General features: G+C 38.5%; 1 long non-coding RNA gene across 3 annotated transcripts; it reads left to right on the forward strand.

The window, feature by feature from the left end:
• The first annotated feature begins 54 nt into the window (after positions 1-54).
• Positions 55-19,698, forward strand: LOC139021961 (uncharacterized). Of its 3 annotated transcripts, none has more exons than XR_011473574.1 (5): positions 55-116; positions 4,098-4,196; positions 7,385-7,487; positions 8,100-8,194; positions 19,597-19,698. It is a non-coding gene; the product is annotated as an uncharacterized lncRNA (long non-coding RNA). The 3 variants fall into 3 exon arrangements; XR_011473572.1 differs by lacking the exon at positions 19,597-19,698 and adding an exon at positions 12,052-12,151; XR_011473573.1 differs by lacking the exon at positions 19,597-19,698 and adding an exon at positions 12,052-12,151 and having other exon boundaries at positions 4,101-4,196.
• Positions 19,699-20,051: the final 353 nt, after the last annotated feature.

Here is a 20,051-nt window from a genome sequence, read left to right on the forward strand (position 1 = left end):
CGCCGGAATCCTCCCCGGACTCGGCGCCCCGCGCGCGCCTGCGCAGTGAGCTGTTTTTTTTGCCTTGGAAGCCAAGGGCCAGATATCGAAGTTGGAGTTCCGGAAGATTGTCGGAGGTGTGCTTCTGCGTGTACGAGGGCCTTTTAGTGAAGAAACTCTCTTTTTCTGCTCATAGGTTCCAGGCTATACAGTGGGGCCTTGACTTACGAGTTTAATTGGTTCCGAGACCGAGCTCGTTAAGGAGCTCGTTAACTCAAATTACTCTATCAACTCAATGCAAAAAATCGGCCAGAGACAGCTGGTATCTCAAAAAACTCGTTAGTCGGGACACTCGTGAGTCAAAGCCCCACTGTAATTTTATTCTGGCTTTTCCCAAGGAGAATTTTAAGTAGCAGATGAAATACAACAGAGTTATGAAGGCGCGTGAAGCCTTTTCTTGTCTCTCTCAGCTTCAGCCGGAGCTAATCTGAGGATGACAGGTATATTCATAGCCATGGCTGAGGCCATGGCATTAAATGTCAGCACCACCACTTAGGCTTCTGGTAATAGTGATGGCTGCCATCACTTGCTGCACTCTCCCTGGAAGGTAAATTCACATTGCAGCATCTCCTTCACTCGGGGAAAATGTAGTAATGCATATGGCTGGAGTCCCTGCCTTATAAAATCGAAGTTTTAACCTCTTAAAAGGAGGAAACTTGAAACAAGGAAGGCACTTTGGTAATTTATGTTGGACTTTGCTAGAACCTGTGACTTAGGGGTGAATGTTGAGGCCTTGGAAAGAATTCCACAATAGGTCATGTGTCTTTATCTCCTTGAAAAGCACATTTCAGATTAGTATTGTAGGGCTGCCTTAACAAAATACCACCAAGTGGGTGGCTTAAAACAGCAGAAAGTTATTGTCTCCGTTACGGGAGCCAGGAGTCTGCAATCAAGGTGGCAGCAGGATGGGTTCCCACTTGGAGTCTCAGAGAACTTTGCCCCCATTCTCCTGTCCTAAATTCTGGTGGTTGCTACAGTCCTTGGCATTCACTGTAATCTACCTCCATCTCCACATGGTGTTCTTCCCTATGTATCTCAACAGTCTGAGCATTACTTAGTGTCCAAATTTTCCTCTTGCGTCATTGGCTTAAGGCCCACCCCAATCCATTATGACCTCTTTTTAACTGGGTTCTACCTACAAAGACCCTCTTTCCAAATAAGATCACGTTCTCAGGTAGCAGAAATTAGGACTTCAACAAATCTCTTTGGGGGACCCAATTCAACCAGTGACAGTATGTTACAGAAATAAGTGTCAAAATGACAAGATGCTTTAAGCAAAGAAAGCATCTCTCTCTATATATAAAAGCCTAATGTGCAAATTGTCCCCTCGGGAGTTTGACCGGGAGCGGCGTGGAACAAAGGAAGGCCCTGCTGGCAGCCTAGGGACCCTACCCGTGCATGAATTTCGTGCACCGGGCCTCTAGTAATTTCAATATTAGGAATGGTGAGAATGCCCACAAAAAAATGCTTCATTCTTATTTTGGTAGCTTCATTGCCCTTACAGGATTTTTGTTCTGTTTGAATGTTAAGGACTTGATCCCTCAGAATATATCAGTAAAGGTGAAGTTATGGACTTTGGGATTTTTGAGATAATATACTTGAGCTGCAACAAATCAATACTAAAATTCGAGTGGCTTAGCATAATAAAGGTGTATTTGTTACCTTCTTAACAGTCCAAGTGGATATTCCTACTGAATGAAAGCTGATTTCCAGGAACCTGAGGAGATAGGAGTATGGGGAGTTTCTTAAAATTCTTATCTGAGACATGCCACATATTACTTCTGCACATACAACATTAGCAAGAACTACCTACCTAGATGCAAGGGGACAGGGAAACAATCCCTGGCTGAGTTCCAGGTATTACTTTATTCTGTAGAAGAGAAACCTGAATTAGTGGACAGCTATGATTGCTACATGGATACATCTCTGGAATTTTTTTTTTTTGGTAGATAATTTCTAAGAGTTTATTTGAGCCAAACTGGCAACATATGCCAAGAGCAAGATCTCAACTGCTCTTCTCTCTGGAATATTTTTAATGATAGGTCTTGCTTATAGAAAGTAGAATGGACATCTGTAGATGTTCCTTTTAACCTTATAAATCTATGAAACTGTAGTGTAAGACTTTAGAAAATAGCCTGTGATTATCTTTAAGATGAGACAACTATAGGATCAGAGGGGTATTAGGATAATGTGAATTTTCTGCATAAAAGCAGCATGAGATACTGATGAGAAATATGGCCTCTGATGTTGATTTGTCTGGATTCAGAACTTGAGCCTACAGGCCACCTCAAATCTCTGTCCTATCTTCTCAGACATTTACTAATGGTCTGTTTTACAGAAAATTACGCCTCAGTCACAATTTCTATAAGTGGGGGATGTTAATTCCTGTCTCACTAGGTTGTTGTGGGATTCAATAAGGTAACATGTGCAGTGCCTTGCTCCTTTGGCAAGTGGTTTTTATAAATGATTGCTATTATTACTAATATTATCTCTTTTGAACTACAAGTAGTCAACATTTGGGAAAGTATTCCATATCACCAATAATGAAATAATTTTAATTTAGAACAAAATGAAATATTTTTTTACCTACTGTATTATTTTCATTTTAAAAGGTAATGTTCAGACTGTTGAGACACCACTAAAATAGGTATTCATTTTGTCCCACTCTTAGCTTTGCTCCCTTCCATCCAGCCATATTGTTCGTGCTGGACCTCACCTCACTTTCTTCATTCAGTTCTCTACTCACGTCATCTCTCCAGTCTTCCCTGACTGTCCTATCCAAAAAACCACCCCCTCACTCTCTGTAATCTTATACTACTTTATTGCCTTCCACATCCATTATCATTACCTGATATTTTATTGTACGATTCATAAATGTGTATTATATATGTAATATGTAGATAATCAATTATAATATATTACAGTTTATGGCCTACAGCATGTGCTCAAAAATTATTTATTGGATTATTAAGGGTGCTGGCAGCATTGTAAATGATCACAAATAAATATATTTGGCCATATGTTTCAAGAGGCAGTAAATTTCACTTAACAGTTCATAATAATAGCAATATTTATTGTGAGATAGTGTACTAAAACTATATAAATATCACTTCTTAAACTCTATCCTAAAGAAATACAAGATGCATTTAACAAATATTTATTGAGCACCTACTATGTGCTACTCTCCCAATTCTAGTAAGAGAGAAATAAAAGTCTGAACAAAGATTTTTGTTATAATGTTATTTCTCATACCAAATATTTAAAACAACCTAAGTTCCAACAATGGGAAAATGGGATGAGTGGCAAGGTTAATCCTTTTATTAGTTAACTTTGAAAGGATAAAATGGTATTGTCCAAAATAATTTATTACCAATTGTCACCGAATCATAGATTTCACCTTGACTGGACAACTGGAAAGGCCTCCTCTAGTCATTTTACCCACTCCTGCTCTCTGAGGTTAGAGTCTCCACTTAAGCAGTTGCACAGCCACACTTTTTTAGATCCCTCCCTAACAACTGGAGAGTTCTGCTCTTTTCATCCCCTGTCTTATGGGCTCCATAGTCATTTCTCCTTGGCCTTTGAGCTAGCATTAATGGCTTCAGCCTAATGTGTAAACAAGGCAGATCTTTTACCAGGTTCTTGAATAAGTCTTTACTGAACACCTACTCTGTGCTGCCTTCCCAATTCTAGTAATAGAGATAGAAGGGAGGGAAAACGACTAGCCAGACAAAAGAATTTCAAATTTTAATAAATACTAAGGATACAAACAGGGGGTAGAGATAGAGAATAATAGAGAAAGTCCTTGAAATAGAATGGACAGTGAAGGCCTCAAAGTGGAGTCACTATTAAAACTTAGAGCACCACTTTGCTTGTGTGGCTCAGTGGTTGAGCATTGACCCAGGAACCAAGAGATCACCAGTTCCATTCCCGGTCAGGGCACATGCCTGGGATGCAGGCTTCAGCCCCATTAGGTGGGGTGTGCAAGAGGTAGCCCGTTGATGATGTTTCTCACTCATTGATGTTTCTATCTCTATCCCTCTCCCTCTCTCTCAAAAAAGCAGCAACAACAACAACAGAAACTGAGAAGAGTAGGAGAGACCTGAGTTTGTGGCCTACCCCATCTCAGATCAGGTCTAAGCCCTCTCCCTGGGAATATGGTAACTATACTCTATTTCATAATCCTCATGTGAATCTGCTTCCAACTGGCTATGAAGATGAATAAAGAGAACCTGGACCACTACCTAGTGGGGACCACAGCACTGATTTGGACCATTACTCTGCACATGGACCAGAAAAGTGTATGGAACCTTAAGATGACTTTCTTTCCTAAGTATCAAATGATGACTAGAACATACTAATCTCCCTTCTCTGGGTTTATGGCAGGAGATAGTTTAATAAATAACTTAGATTCGTCATGGAAAAAACATACACAACTTAGAACAAAGAGAAGGATCAAGCTTTGTGAAGCGAGGGGTGAAAAGCAATTCTAGGTGGAGGGAGCAATGCAAAACCCTTGAAGGAGGAAAGAGCGTGGCATTTTCCAGGAACTGAAAGAAAATTAATAGAGTTGAGCACAGGGACACTTGATATGCTTGGTGATAGGTAGTCAAGAGTCCAGATCCAGTAGGGCACATTAAGGAGTTTTATTCTATGTACTATTCAAGGGTTTCATGCCAGCAGAAGGGGCAATGATTATGTGTGTTAAGAAAAAGATTGCATTTGATGCTGAACTGGATAGGACTGCTGAATTAGAGGAGGGTCAAAATGGAGGATATACATTATTGCTCAGGCTTCTACAATAATACAAATGAGAGAGAATAGTGGTGGAACTAAGGAGGTTGTGATGGATATTAAAAAATGAAGAAAGTAGATAAAAAACATACTGTGGGAATAGGATTAACAGGGTTGTGATGGAAGGTTTGTAGGAAAGAATGCTGGGCCACTGGTAATTTTCTGCTTTGATATTATCCGTTATAATCTATGCCGTTTAATCTATAATGTAAAATTATTCTGGATATTTATTATAGAATTTTTCTCAACTTCCACTCACAATTATACTAACTTCATATCCTGCTCCAAATTTACATTCTAGCTGCAATTTCCTTCTCAGTATCCTAGTGTGAAACAGTAGAAATGTTTATATTATGAATATCTGAGACATTTTTTAAACGCTCTATTTCTATAACTCTCTATAACTTCTTTGTGTTTGCTTTTCGTCCCCTAATTATTAGGCATTCAACTAGCATTGAAATAGGCATCAGCCTGCAAAATCACATGTAATGTGGCCCTTGACCAGTATGTGGGGATGTGTTCAAGCCTTTGAAATTACCGTGCTAGTACTCCGGTTACTATACTTTCCGAGCAGAGAAAGTGCTCAAAATGCCCTGGGTCTTTTTTGTGTGTCAGTAAAGAATAAAAATTGTTTTTAAAAACAAAGAATTATATCATAAATTACGTTTTAAAGTTAATTTTATCCCAGCAATCATAAGATGAGGATTCTGCAAGTTCTAGTTGATAATGAGCTCCACCAAAGCAATACAGTATAAAGTGTGGGATCTATACTTACATGAATCTTTTTTCTTTTAAAAGAAACAAAATAGCAATAAAGTGGAGAAATCTCAACTATAGGGCTTAACAGTCAAACTTTGGGTAGCAAATTGAACTATTTTGTTGCTACTAATTTTGAAGGGTCCTATAAAGATATCTGAGGTTGGGAAGTTCTAATATAGCTGTCAGAAATATGAAATCTGGAAAGTTCACTTTATTTTGTTCCTTGTGCCCGGTCCCCTACCAACTTAAATCAGTAATATAACTTTCATCAAGTCAAAAGACAAGAAAATACACACACACACACACACACACATACACACACATATACATATGTATATATATGTATGTATATATTTAAGTGGCATGTCTCACTGCTTTCAAATAGGATCAGGACTAAAACTAAATTTGACAAGTCTTTGTCAAATTAACAGTACTGCTTCTTTGAGTAGAAACTAAGCACAGAATGATTATGTTCATCTATTGAATCCTTTATTAGCAACTTTCAAAGTACACAACTGTATAAAAGAAACAGTCTTGCTTGCACCTTATTCATTTCTAAAGGGAATTTACAACACATTTCAGGTTCTTAATTAAGCATTAAAAATCTTACAGAAGCAGCACAGGATCACAAAATAGCTATCATCCAAAAATAAATAAAACACAAGCATTTTATGAATAGATTTTCATTTGAGTTTGAAAATGGATTCTTATAGTCTCAATGTAAGATGTGATAGCCAGTAGGAACAGTTGAGAAGTAGTGACTAGGAAGGGCAGTGCTCCTAAAAGACATACTATAGTTGCCATCTCCATATTATCTAAATGCAGTTTAGCTATATTAAAATGACAGCAATGTTTGCCCAAGAAAAATCCATACAATTCAAGCTGCTGTTTTACTTTTTTTATAATTTTTTATTTTTTATTGTTGACATTATTACAGATGTCCCCTATTTTCCCCCATTTCCCCCCCTCCCACCTCCACCCCAGGCCTTCACCACACTATTGTCTGTGTCCATGGGCCATGCATAAATGCATATAAGTTTTTTAGTTTAATTTCTTCCCATCCTCCCTCCCCCACTCCCCTCTGAGATCTGTCTGTTCCATGCATCCAAAAAATGGAACTGCCATTTGACCCAGGGGTCACACTTCTGAGAATTTATCCTAAGAATGCTGTTTTATTTTTATTTTTTTAAATTATGTTTTTTATTGATTTTTTGAGAAGAGAGGGAGGAAGGGAGAGAGAGAAACATAAATCGGCTGCCTCCCGCATGCTTCCTGCATGCCTCCTCCTGATCATTGAGCCTGAAACCTGGGCAGGTGTCCTGACAGGCAATCAAACTGGTAACCTCTTGGTTCATGGGTTGACGCTCAATCATTGAGCCACATCAGCTGGGCTGTTTTACTTTTTTTAAAAAAAAAAAAAAAGAAAAATTACTCTGTAAACTTAAGTATATTAAGAGGTGAATTTCAGTGTTTTGGGCTGTTCACTTTCAACAAACAACCAACTTCATCTGTTCAATCTTTAAAAGAAAGCTAACGTCCCAAAAGCAGCTTCCAAACGGCTCTCACTCACAAGCTCTGATAGTGTTGACAATAGAATAGAAGTCCTGGGGAGCAGGGAATGTTAGAATTGTTCTGGTGTGGAAAACGTCTTCCTTTTTTTAAGCACTACACCATCAGAGAATACTGCAGGCATACCTTGTTTTCTGTGCTTTGTTTTGTTCCACTCCACAGGTGTTGCATTTCTTTTTAAAAAAATTTTTTAAGAATCTTTTTTTTTTTTTTGGTACCAATGGAGAGTCACATTCTACTTAAAAAATCCACGAGACATTTTTTAAAAAGATACAACCAAGAAAAAGAAAGGAGACACAGATGAAGGAGAACTACTAAGAGGCTCTGAGGTAAGTTATGCTTTCTTCTTAAAACACTATTAAAAATCATGGGCAGATATCCATGTACCTACAATCAAAAATATTAGAATAATGGAAAGAGTGAGATTCATGCAATTGCCTGAGTGAGGGGTTAGAGTGGCTCTTATAAGTTTACCAGCCATGTTCTTTTTTGTTTTTAATTTTTTATTGTTGATAGTATTACATATATCTCCCATTCCCCCCGCTCTGTCCTTTACCCTCTTCCTCCCAGCCGCTATCCACCCTCCCAGGTCTTCACTACCCTATTGCCTATGTCCATGGACTTTGCATATAAGTATATACATTTTTTGGTTTATCTCTTCTCGTCCCCCCAGCCGCACATTGAGGTATGTCAGTCTGTTCTATGCCTCCATGCTTTGGGTCTTTTGTTGGTCAATTCATTTTTTTTTTCATTAGATTCCACAAATAAGTGAGATCATGTGATGTTTGTCTTCTCAGATTGGCTTATTTCACTTAGCATAATATTTTCTGGGTCCATTCATGCTGTCCCAAAGGGTAAGAGATCCCCTTTTTTATAGCTGCATGGTATTTCATTGTGTAAATGTCCCACAGCTTTTCTTTTTTTTTTTTTACAAACTGCAGGCAAAACCCTCCAACCAGCAAAAAGATTACAACTCACATTATTGTGATACTTGTTTGATTACAGTGGTCTGGAACCAAACCTGCAATATATCAAGGTATGTCTGTACTCGCTTTATTTTGTGGTGGTCTTCCCTCCCCCTGCCCCCCCGTCAGCATTATCCTATCTAACAATAGACAAACATGGTAATTGACCGTGCCTTCGCTACACTTCCCATTGGCTAATCAGCACGATATGCAAATTAGCCACCAACAAAGATGGAGGCTAATTTGCATACTGCAGGCAGGGCGGGCCAGCGCGAGCCCCCATCCGAGCCCCCAGCCGGGACCCCCGTGTGCGGCCCTGGGTGGCAGTGCGAACGGGCCACCTAAGCCCCGCCCCCAGCCGGGACTTGCAGGAATCCTCCTGCAACGGGCTTCTAGTCTATATATATAAAAGGCTAATATGCTATGTGTCTGACCGTTTGACCAGTACCTATGATGCACACTGACCACCAGGGGGCAGACACTCAATACACAGGCATAGAAACAGGCCTGAATTCATGCACTGGGCCGGTTTCAGCCCAATCCCCATAGGCCAGGCCAAGGGACCATCCACCTGGCCTGCAAGGATTGGGCCGAAACCAGCTCTCCAACATCCCCCGAGGAGTCCCGGATTGTGAGAGGGTCCAGGCTAGGCTGAGGGACCCCACTGGTGCACGAATCCCTGCAATGGGCCTCTAGTTGAGATATAATTGATATGTAACATTGTGTAAGTTTAATGTGTACAATGTGATGATTTGATACATTGTGAAATGATTATCACAGTAAGGTTAATTAATTCCTCCACCACTTTAAAAATCTTGAGCTGAATATATTCAGACATGCCTTGTTTATATTTGGATAATCATCTGTGCTTTGACTGCCTAGAATAGCTTCGCCAGGTTGTCCAACCCCTCAGGCTCCACAGACTAGCAAAATGCTCAAGATGATATAAAGGAGACCCTTGAGATGCTGTTTAGCATGTGTATTTTGTCTATTGCATTTGCTTATTTTTATTCTTTAAGTTAATAAGCAATTTGTTTGATTTGCCACTAACATATGCAGACATAATTTCTTGGCTTTTTGGCCATAAATATTTAAATCTTCATTGTTCCTACACTACCTTATTTACAACTATCAGCAGTTCCAGCCTGGACTTCTGCCACAACTGTGGACTACCAATAGTCTTGGCTCTTTGGTCCATCCACACAGCCATGGAGGTGATCTTTCTAAAATGCAGATTTGATCACATATCCTTAAAATCTTTATCACTAGGCATTAAAAATCCTACATAATTAAGTCTTTATCATCATCTGCAACCTCATTCTTGCCACATCCTCCAAATCATACCTTATCTTCAGTATATAAGCTATGAAGTATACTCTCTCACACTTTTCTTCATTTTCACATTGTTCCTTCAACCTAATGAGATCATCATTTTTCAAGACTCAACTCAGACAGTTCTTTCTTTTTTTTTTAAAATATATATTTTATTGATTTTTTTTTTTTACAGAGAGGAAGGAAGAGGGATAGTTAGAAACATCGATGAGAGAGAAACATCGATTAGCTGCCTCCTGCACGCCTCCTACTGGGGATGTGCCTGCAACCAAGGTACATGCCCTTGACTGAAATCGAACCTGGGACCCTTCAGTCCACAGGGCGACTCTCTTTCCACTGAGCCAAACCGGTTAGGGCAACAGTTCTTTCTTAATAAAGACTTGCCCTGTCTATAACAGTTAGGAAATCCTCCTCACCCCCAAATTTGGTTTCATCTTTTGTTGTAGAACTTGCCACATTCCAACATAATCACTTGTCTGTCTTCCTCCCTAGACTGCTAGCTCAAGGTCAGGAACTTGGGTCTTTTCAACCTTGTATCCCCAAGAATGAACAAATACAATTGTTTCATATTAGTCAGAAGCTCTAGTTGCCAATTTTTTTTATCTTTGAGCAATAAAATATGAAAAATTAATCGTTAGAAAAAAATTTTTGTACAAAATCTCTCAAAACAATGTCTCTAGGGAAAAAGATAATTAAGAAGCGCTAAGTGAAGACAATGAACATGTGTATAATAAAGATCCATTAAATAGTTGTCAATTGCATATTTGTTCCTTGTTTCGATTACAATCTTTCTAAGGGAGGGACCTATATTATACTTTTTAAAAAATTTCCTCCAAAGCCTAGAAGAGTAAGTACTATGTTTTATAGAATCATCTCAGGTCCCTTATTATTGATGAATGAGTGAATCCATTATATCTAAATCTCAATAGGAACTTATAAGCCCTGCTTCTTTGAATCTCTATGTATATGGAAATATCTTTGATGACAGGGGCTCTACCTTGTTGATTTTTACATTCCCAGGTGTTAACACAGAGCACAGAACACAGTGGAAGTTTGATAAATGTCTGTTATCAAGATTACCTCATTGAAATATACATTTGCTTTGCTCATCATTGTATCCCTATGACTTAAGGCGACATCTTAGCCACAGTAAAAACCTAGTCAATATTTGTTAGATACACATGATTTGGAAATATGGCCCCTGGAAGGTACAACTAAAATCTAATATAAAAGGTTTTCCTTGGTCCCTTGGATTCAGGAATAAATTCAGATTAGAATTAGCATAATTCTGAAAGATATTTTATTTATTACTTTGAAATAGTTCAACCCCACAGAGTGGAGAGGGGTGGGCAAAGAAGGGAGAGAAATTGGAAACAAGTGAGGCTCACAGGAGAAAATAGCTCCTCGGAGGGGAGCCACATGCTCTGATACCCATGGCAGCCGCATGAGGAAGCAGCCTAAAATTAGCAGGATGGGCAAGCCCGGGAAGGGAGAGCCAGGCAGCTTTCCCTACCCTCAGCAAGTGAGGTGAGGGGCTGGGAGCCCCGGTGGCAACCTCCTTAGCGGGTGGAGCCCCACTGCAGTGTGTGCCAGGTAAGGCCTTCCCTGGGAAATCACCTTGGGAGGCAAAGCAAGAGGAAACTGACTGGGATGTCTGGGCAATTGAAAGATTTAACATTGCCTAGGAAATTTTACTAGGAAACTTCCTGGCACCCCCAGGAATCTAATGTTTAAGAGAGCAATGAGAGTATTTTTGTATCTATCCTCACCCAAGGTTTTCAACTAAACCACCCCTTTTCTCCTTGCGGAATTGGGCTCTCTGGGTTGGGTAGGTGCTATTTTTTTCAAGTGTTGAAGTACAGGGAGGAGGCTGTCCTAGAAAATTGTAAAACCAAGTGGAAGAGGAATGAAGAAAGGGTACCTCCAAGTAATATTTAAAAATGGACAAGATACTGCAGAGCCAAAAAGGAAAGGTTAGAAATTATACAAATAGGCCTGGATGGGCAACAGTGTGCTTTTTTCATGGATGAAGTACAGAGTGGTTGAGCTGGTCAAAGACAGACAACAGTATCCTGGAGGGGGTCAGGATTTTCTCAGTATTATTACTTCATGAAGAATTAGGTCAGTGATTTACTTTATGATGCATATAAGTTATTCCCAGAGTATTTATCACTCTCCATAGTTTCTATAAGTTCCTGTCTTCTGTTCTGGAATTCACTTTTTTGGTTGCCTATTGCTTTTTGAAATTACAATTGATTAATGGTAAAAACCCTCCAATGCTATTACTAGTAAGAGGGTGTCTCACAGGGCCAGTCTGAGGGATTGTGTTTATTGGACAGCAAAAATTCAGAACTTTTAAAAAATGGCAGCTTTATTGAGATATAGTCACATACCACATAATCATTCAACTAACCGTGTACAATTCTGTGTTTTTTTTTTAGTATATTTATAGTTTTCTAACCATTGTCACAATTAAATTTAAAATGTTCATTACCGGTCTCCCCAAAAACCCATAATCATTTAGCAGTCATTCCTATTTGATATTTCCTGTAAATGAAATCATACAATATGTGGTCTTTTTTTTTTCTTTTTTAAGGGAACGCCTAAGTACTTAATGGGAGAAGAAAAAACTCTTCTTTTGGCAATATTCATTGTTGATTCATCACAAAGGGGATCTGTCATTGCCTCAGTCTCCATTCTGAATGACCACTGATAACCCATTACTCTAAAATTATTCAGTTATGGTGGCACTTCAGTTCTATATAAAATTATATGATTAATAAATGCTTTTCAGTACTGATGGTTTTTGTTTAATGATAAAATAAGTAGCCTGATGGAATGACCTGATGAAATGAAGTGCATCCAATTATGATCTCATTAGAGAACTTATATGGTACATATCCTAAGGTTTTAGTAATTAACATATGAATTAAGTTGTAGTACATCTAGAACAGTGCCTGGCAAGTAGTAGATTCTTAGTAAATAGTCACATTTTCCTCCACCCTACTTTGAATGTTAAACATTTACTCATACTATAAGACATACAGAACAGATTTGAAGAAAATCTTAGCCTAGCAGAGTGCTTTGAACATACTAGTTACTCAGTAAGTGCTTATTAAAGCAGGGAAGGGAGATTCAGACATGAATATGTGCATTATATACCTGTGACACTCTTTCATAAAGCTCTATAAAACAGTTTCATATGCTGGACCAGGAGGCTCCAATTATAATTTCATGTTCGAGCTGATATCAACTGCTGTTTTGGATAATTGACTGACCTTTTCTGGTTCACAATTCATCCACAACTCCAGATCCAGGTATGCTGGATCATAGCTAAAAGCCATCCCCATTGTTCATACTGTGGAAATGTTTTATGGCAACACACCTGCCTTGTATTTATTTCATGCTAAAGGTCAGACTTTGAATTATAAGACTCCTTCTTAGGGAAGTCCAGTGGTTGACTGTCACAAGACCTTGCAGCTTGTAATTACCTTGATGAACTCATCAGGTTCCATCATCTGGTCCTCAGCTGTCCAAGCTCAGAAACCTAATTTGTTTAGCAAAAATTCTTACAGCGATCCAGTTCTTTAGCGAAGTACTTGCAAACCAAACTCCGAAGAGAGTAATATAGCAGCCAGAATTCCAATTTGTTAATTTATAATGAGATAAATGGCTTTAGAGCAAACAAATATGTTCTTCTATTGACATAATTTTTTTTATCTATAAGGCAATGTATTTTTTAAACTAAAAAATCAATAGGAAGAAAAAAATTAAATAAAAACTAAACTAAATTGAGATGAGAATGTTGCTGCAAGCATTGCAGCAAGGCGGGTAATGGTCATGGCATTTGGCCGTGTTGGACCGGGGCCCCCAGCTCTATCATCAAGAGCAGATAAGACTTTCTTAAATGAACATTGCTGACTCTTTCTTTTCATTTCCCTTTCCTACTGGTCATTCTGATTACCTCCTCAAGTGCAGATATAGATGTAGATATAGAAATAGATATAGACACACAAAGTTGATTTATATACACACATATATTTGGTAGATAGATACCATCAATCCATCAATTATACAACAGCTAAATTTTGTTTCTTCCTCCCTCCCCGCCTCCTGTGTACTTGAGGCTTTGGGTTTTTTGTTTGTTTGTTTGGGGGCCGGGGGGAGTTGGCTTGAGGGAAAACTTTACTATTTTTTTCTATATGTAAACAAAATACACCCTTATTAGGAGTGTTTTTTTTTTTTTTAAGTACAACTAAGAAAAAATATGAGAGAAAAACCTCTAATAATTCTACTACCTAGACATAACCATTTAAATTTTTGGAATATTGTACTCCAGAATTTAAAAAAAATAAAATAGGGTCTATGTCAATTATAATTAAGAAATACATTAAAAATAAATAAATAAAATAAGGTCATATTATACTGTTTTAAAGACTTTTTAAATTTTTTATATATCATAATTATTGTTCCACATTAAAAAAATGTGTTTCCAATTTTATTCTAGTACTTATAAACATCCTGATAATTACATTGGAATGTTAGTTCTTTTCTTAAGGTGTCTAAATTTACACCTTAAAATTAGTCATTTTATATTTTCTATTTTAATCTTTAGTGTCCAAGGTTCTCTGCTAATGTCTTCATGTTTTTCCTATAATATGAAAGTTTTCATATTTATATATCGCTTTTAAAAGTTTTTATCATATATATCACATTTCAGTTTTTAAATACTTTATTTTATACTAATTGTAATCTGAAGTAAGTAAAAAAAATTTTCCTCATTTTTCAGTAACTGAAAAGATGAGTTAACTGAAGTATATGGAGTGATTTTCTCAAGATCTTAGAGCCAGTGAGTGAGAGAATTGGGTGGGGCTAGAAGGTTCTTTTTTCCTTAGATCAGTAATTTCTCTTTTGTGAGCAAGACCCTTGTAGGGCCATGAAGCAAGTGTAAAAGGTCCACAAATCCATGTCTGGAAACAGAATAAGCATATTATTTATTAGAAAGTGTTATAAATAGTAAAACATAAATTTGTTGGAAATAAGTATTAAATTAATGGTTGTTTTTTTATGTATTTTCTAAATCAATAGATTAAAAATTATATTTATCATCACTTAGGAGACCCACAACATTTTTTAATGTTGGAAAGGCATCCTTGTACTTGAAAAAATTAGGAACCAGTGCTTTCAGCCTTTGGAGTTCACTGTATTTGCTCTCAGGTATTATAAAATGGCTTAGAACTCTTGAAAAAAACCATGCTTTAAAAATATAGCCAGCAGTATTTTATCACAAATAAAATTTTCCCCATGATAGAAATTAGGCTGCCCAGAAATATTCTTACTAGGTCTTGTTCTTTAGAGCTTTCAAAGAAAAAAAGTAGGTGATTGGAACTATAAAGATGTAAGACTTGAAGATATGAGACATGAAAGCCAATACATGTAAACAACTCTTCATTGCCATAGTTTGCAGAAGTACCCTTGGCATTGTCAGGGTAGGAGAGCCAATCATAAATCACATTGCAGACTGGAGGCTCTTGCCTCCCACCTGAAGTACTAATTGTTTCACAACTCTGCTAAATCGGAGTCCTAAAACCAGCCTAGTGTGGATCCTCAAGGCAGAACCCTTACAAATTCTTACTTCAGAGACTAATCAGAAATGAACACTTTAAGGTATTTTCCCCTTAAGCTTTCTTTAAAACACAAAACAATTCTGACTGTTCATAAATAGGTTACCTGGAACTATACGTAGTCATATTCAAAGAGACAGAAAGTAGAATGGTGGTTGCCAGGATTTAGGGATAGAGGGGAATGGAAAGTTATTGTTTAGTAGGTAAAAAGTTTCAGTTTTACAAAATTAAAAAGATCTGGAGATAGAAGGTGGTGATCGTTGTACAACATGAATGTACTTAATGCCACAGAACTGTACATTTAAAAATGGTGCCGAAACCGGCTTGGCTCAGTGGATACAGCGTCGGCCTGCGGACTGAAAGGTCCCAGGTTCGATTCTGGTCAAGGGCATGTACCTGGGTTGTGGGCACATCCCCAGTGGGAGATGTGCAGGAGGCAGCTGATCGATGTTTCTCTCTCATCGATGTTTCCAACTCTCTATCTCTCTCCCTTCCTCTCTGTAAAAATATCAATAAAATATATTTTAAAATAAATAAAATAAAATAAAAATGGTTAGCATGGTAAATTTCATTTTATGAATATTACTAGAGGCCCAGTGCACGACATTCATGCACTGGAACGGGGGGGTCCCTCAGCCCAGCCTGTGCCCTCTTGCAGTCCGGGACCCCTTGAAGGACATCCCCCGAGGGGTCCTTAGCACTGCCGCGGAGGTGAAAGAGGCTCCCACCACCGCTGCTGCACTCGCCAGCCGTGAGCCCAGCTTCTGGTTGAGCAGTGCTTCCCCTGTGGGAGTGCACTGACCACCAGGGGCAGCTCTTGCATTGAGTGTCTGCCCCCCTGGTGGTCAGTGTGCGTCACAGTGACCGGTCGTTCTGCTGTTCAGTTGATTTGCATATTAGCCTTTTATTATATAGAATATCACAATTAAAAATAACTGATTTTTTAGAGAAAAGAGTAGGTTACCTGGAGACTAGATTTTCAAAAAGGACTTTTACTCACAAAATCAACGTAGAACAGAATTATACTAAGACATTTCATTTTTTTGGTATGAATTTGATTCAGAGATAGGTAAAAGATAATGTATACAAATTAACAAATACTTCTAAAAATTCCTGAATCATATCATCTTATGTATGGGGGACACAATTCACAAAAACTTGAAGATAAAGAAAATATGCCAATAATAACTCAATACTCCAATTTTTTTTCTAGTACAGTAAGTCCTCAGTTAACATTGTCGATAGGCTCTTGGAAACTGCAACTTGAAGCAAAAATGTCTTATAACAAAACCAATTTTACCAATAGGCTAATTAATATAAATAACAGTTAAGTTCTTATGGCATATTTCTGTTCACCCAAACATCACCAAGCTTCTAAATAAAGAACCAAAACACCAAAATAAATGCAGGCTATACATACATTTAAGAAAGATTAATAAAAACAAATAAGAATAATTATTTTCCAACCCTTTTATTCCAGTTCAGGGTCACAGTTGGTCAGAGCCTCTCTCAGCAGCTCAGGGCACTGCAAGGATGCCTTTCCATCAAAGAGTGCATCACACCCACACCCACCCTCACCCATACAACTTAGACATGCCAGTTGACCTCTCGTGGACATCTTTGGGATGTGGGAGGAAACTTAAGAGTCCTGAGTGAAAACCCACACAGACATGGGGAGAACTGTGCCAACTCCACACAGACAGTGGCCCCCACTCTGGGAATTTTTCTCATTAACATTATAAGGAAAAGAGGAAATGACCTTGGAGGAAATGACATTTGAGCGAAACAACGTTATTCAAGGACCTGCTGTATTGAGTTGTGTAACTCTAGTTAATTATTCTTTTTGTATGTCAGTTTCCTCATATGTAAGACATGAGTATTAAAGCAGATCTGCCGACAGGACTCATGAGAAATAGCTAATAAAAAACCATAAAACTCTTTTTAATTACAATGTTAATATGTAACCACATTTAAATAATAGTATTTAAAACATCACTGTTCTTTGTTTTTCATGTCTGCCCCAGTTCATCATCATTAGCAGCATTTATTTAGCACATCTAAATCTGCTTTATTTTATTCCACATGTGTTTATATGTATTGAACATTTATTTATTAGACAATTCAGAATCACAGAAAGACTAAAATATTCTTCACTTCCCTAGATACCTCCTCTCCAGATCGCTTAACCTTAGCAATAGTTCTGTTTACCTGAGTTTTATACCAATCTTATGCTGACATCTTTTCTCAGATGAGATGAGAATTAAGATACTTACCAATACCCTCAGTTGCCATTTTCTTGTCATAAAGCACATACCATAGGGTGGATATACTGTGGTGATATTTGTCACCACTCTACTTATTTGGCTAAAGAAGGCTTGTTTGATACGTGGTTGTCAGATCAAATTATAATTTAAATCCTTTAGCTATGTTTAGCCCCTTGGCAGTGGATGAGTTGAGAATTTAGAATTCAGAAGCAGATGGTTCGGGAGCAGGGTAACAGATAGGAAACATGTTACCTCTATGTCATGGGTTTGAATGTGAACTTGGTTGATCACTATTAATGTTCTATACAAGATGTAAAAGATCTGATTTCAATCTCTAATGAGCAGCACCCCATGTTACAAAAACTAGTTACTCTTGGCACTAATTAGCATTCTTGTTGTCAGCGTCAGGCTGGAAGCCAAGGACTGGCTGAATCAGCCTGGAAACCTGAACTGCTGCTGTGTCTGAGTCATCAGTCTAGATGGCCCATTCAGCTTGTGGCCTTTGCTTAGAGCTTACAGCTCAGCGCAACTGTATGCACCTCACTCTGTGTGACCTCACTAAGCCAGATTTAAAGACATTCACTTAAAATATATCTTTTTACAATAATAATGGTAATAATGATGGCTAACATTTATTGGCCATTTGCTAGGAGCCAAGTATTGTTCTAAGAATATTAACTTAAATAGTACCTATGATGTAGGTACTATTACTTTTCCCATTTTTAAACAAAACATGTTTTTGTTGATTTTTGGAGAGAGAGGAAGGGAGAAGGAGAAGGGAGAAAGAGATAGACATATCGATTGGCTGCCTCCTGCATGCCCGCTACTGGGGATCAAACCCACAACCCGGGCATGTTCCCTGCCCAGAAATGAAATCAGTGACCTCTTGGTGCTCATCAACCGAGCCACATCCACACCAGCTGGGCTTCCCCATTTTTTAGAGATGAGAAAACTGAGGCACAGAGATTAAATAACTTGCCTAAGGCTTCTCAGCTAATAAGTGGTGACTCTGGAATCAACCCTGAATATACTTACTCTCCGCCTAATTATAACATCTGTTTGATTTTTTTCTTTTACCATCTTACTATACCACTAATATATATATATATATATTTAAATTCTGTGTTTAAACCAAGCAGGGCACACATCAATGTCTCAACTTTAAAATTGTTCATCTTCCTTACTAGTTTTTTTTTTTTTTTTCTGAAAGAGGCCATGTATCTCTTTTAAATTTGATTTAGGTACATCATTATTTTTAACTTAAGGTACTTGAATAGCTTGATATTACAATGGCTTTTATGGCATCTATTTTTTGTTGTTTGAGATAAACATTACTTGAACTTAGAAACATTCTCTGACTCTATCTTTCTACATTAAAAAAGAAGGGAGAATCAAATAAAATCCTGCCAACCACTCTGTCCCAACACAAACAGTGAATGATCACCAAATAGTCAGTCCAGCTGCCTCTTTTTGTTAACATAGTAATTGGATTTTTTCCCGCCTACTATTCATGCAAAATTAGAAAATAGATATTTTTGAAAATCTGGGTCTCTTTCATGAGATTCTCCATGGTAGATAGGGAGGAAGTTTTTAGTAGATTGAGATAAATAACCTTTAAAATAAAGTTAATAAGCAATGCAATCATTTTAATGGAGAAAATCAATTAATCTGCTTCTCACAATAATTTTTTTAAAATTTAGTAAAATATTATTTGCTATAATTACCAGCTAGAAATAGAAAACAATCTATAATCATTTTTTGTGTTTCTTTTCTTTTTTTTTTTTTTTAAATATATTTTATTGATTTTTTTACAGAGAGGAAGAGAGAGGGATAGAGAGTTAGAAACATCGATGAGAGAGAAACATCGACCAGCTGCCTCCTGCACATCTCCTACTGGGGGTGTGCCCGCAACCAACGTATATGCCCTTGACCGGAATCGAACCCGGGACCTTTCAGTCCGCAGACCGATGCTTTATCCACTGAGCCATACCGGTTTCGGCTTTTGTGTTTCTTTTAGTTGCCTTCGGTACTCAGTTACTCAAGGCATGTTGTAAGTCTCATATGGTACATATTTATTGCCCCAGTTTTGCAAATAGATAAATTTTAGGGTGTTCCCCCAAAAAACTGTCTTCAAAGTTGATATGTAAACTTAATGTAATTCTATATAATAAAAGCCTAATATGCAAATTGTCCCCTTGGGTGGTCGTTCAACCTGGAGTTTGACTGCTCGCTATGATGTGCACTGACCACCAGGGGGCGGCACAGAACATGGTGGGCATTGGCAACGTGGTGCTGGCAACGGGCGGCAGTGGAGGCGCTGCTGGCCCCGATGGGCCATGACGAGAGCAGGACTGTGGCAGGATGGAGCAGGTGAGCGGGTGGTACCAGGTCAAGGCGGGTGTGAGCTGGGGCCTGATCACCCTGCAGGCTGTGACCAGCTGCGGCAGTGAGGAGCAGGGTCACCACCCAGCTCCCAGGTGCTGAGGGAGCCGGGCAGGGCTTCCAGCCCTGATTGATTGCCCCGCAGGTGGGATGGTGGAGCAGGTGAGGGGGCGGCGCCAGGCCAAGGTGGGGTGCCAGGCGGGGCTGTGAAGGTGGGGCATGAGCTGGGGCTGTGAGGCTGGGGGTGAGAACTGGGGCCCGATCTCTGCAGGCCACCCGGAGGGACCCCACCCATGCACGATTTTGTGCACCAGGCCTCTAGTAGT

The sequence above is a fragment of the Myotis yumanensis genome, unplaced genomic scaffold (assembly GCF_028538775.1).
Source record: "Myotis yumanensis isolate MYYU_CA2020_CCGP unplaced genomic scaffold, mMyoYum1.0.hap1 SCAF_13, whole genome shotgun sequence".
NCBI classification, from domain to species: Eukaryota; Metazoa; Chordata; class Mammalia; order Chiroptera; family Vespertilionidae; genus Myotis; species Myotis yumanensis.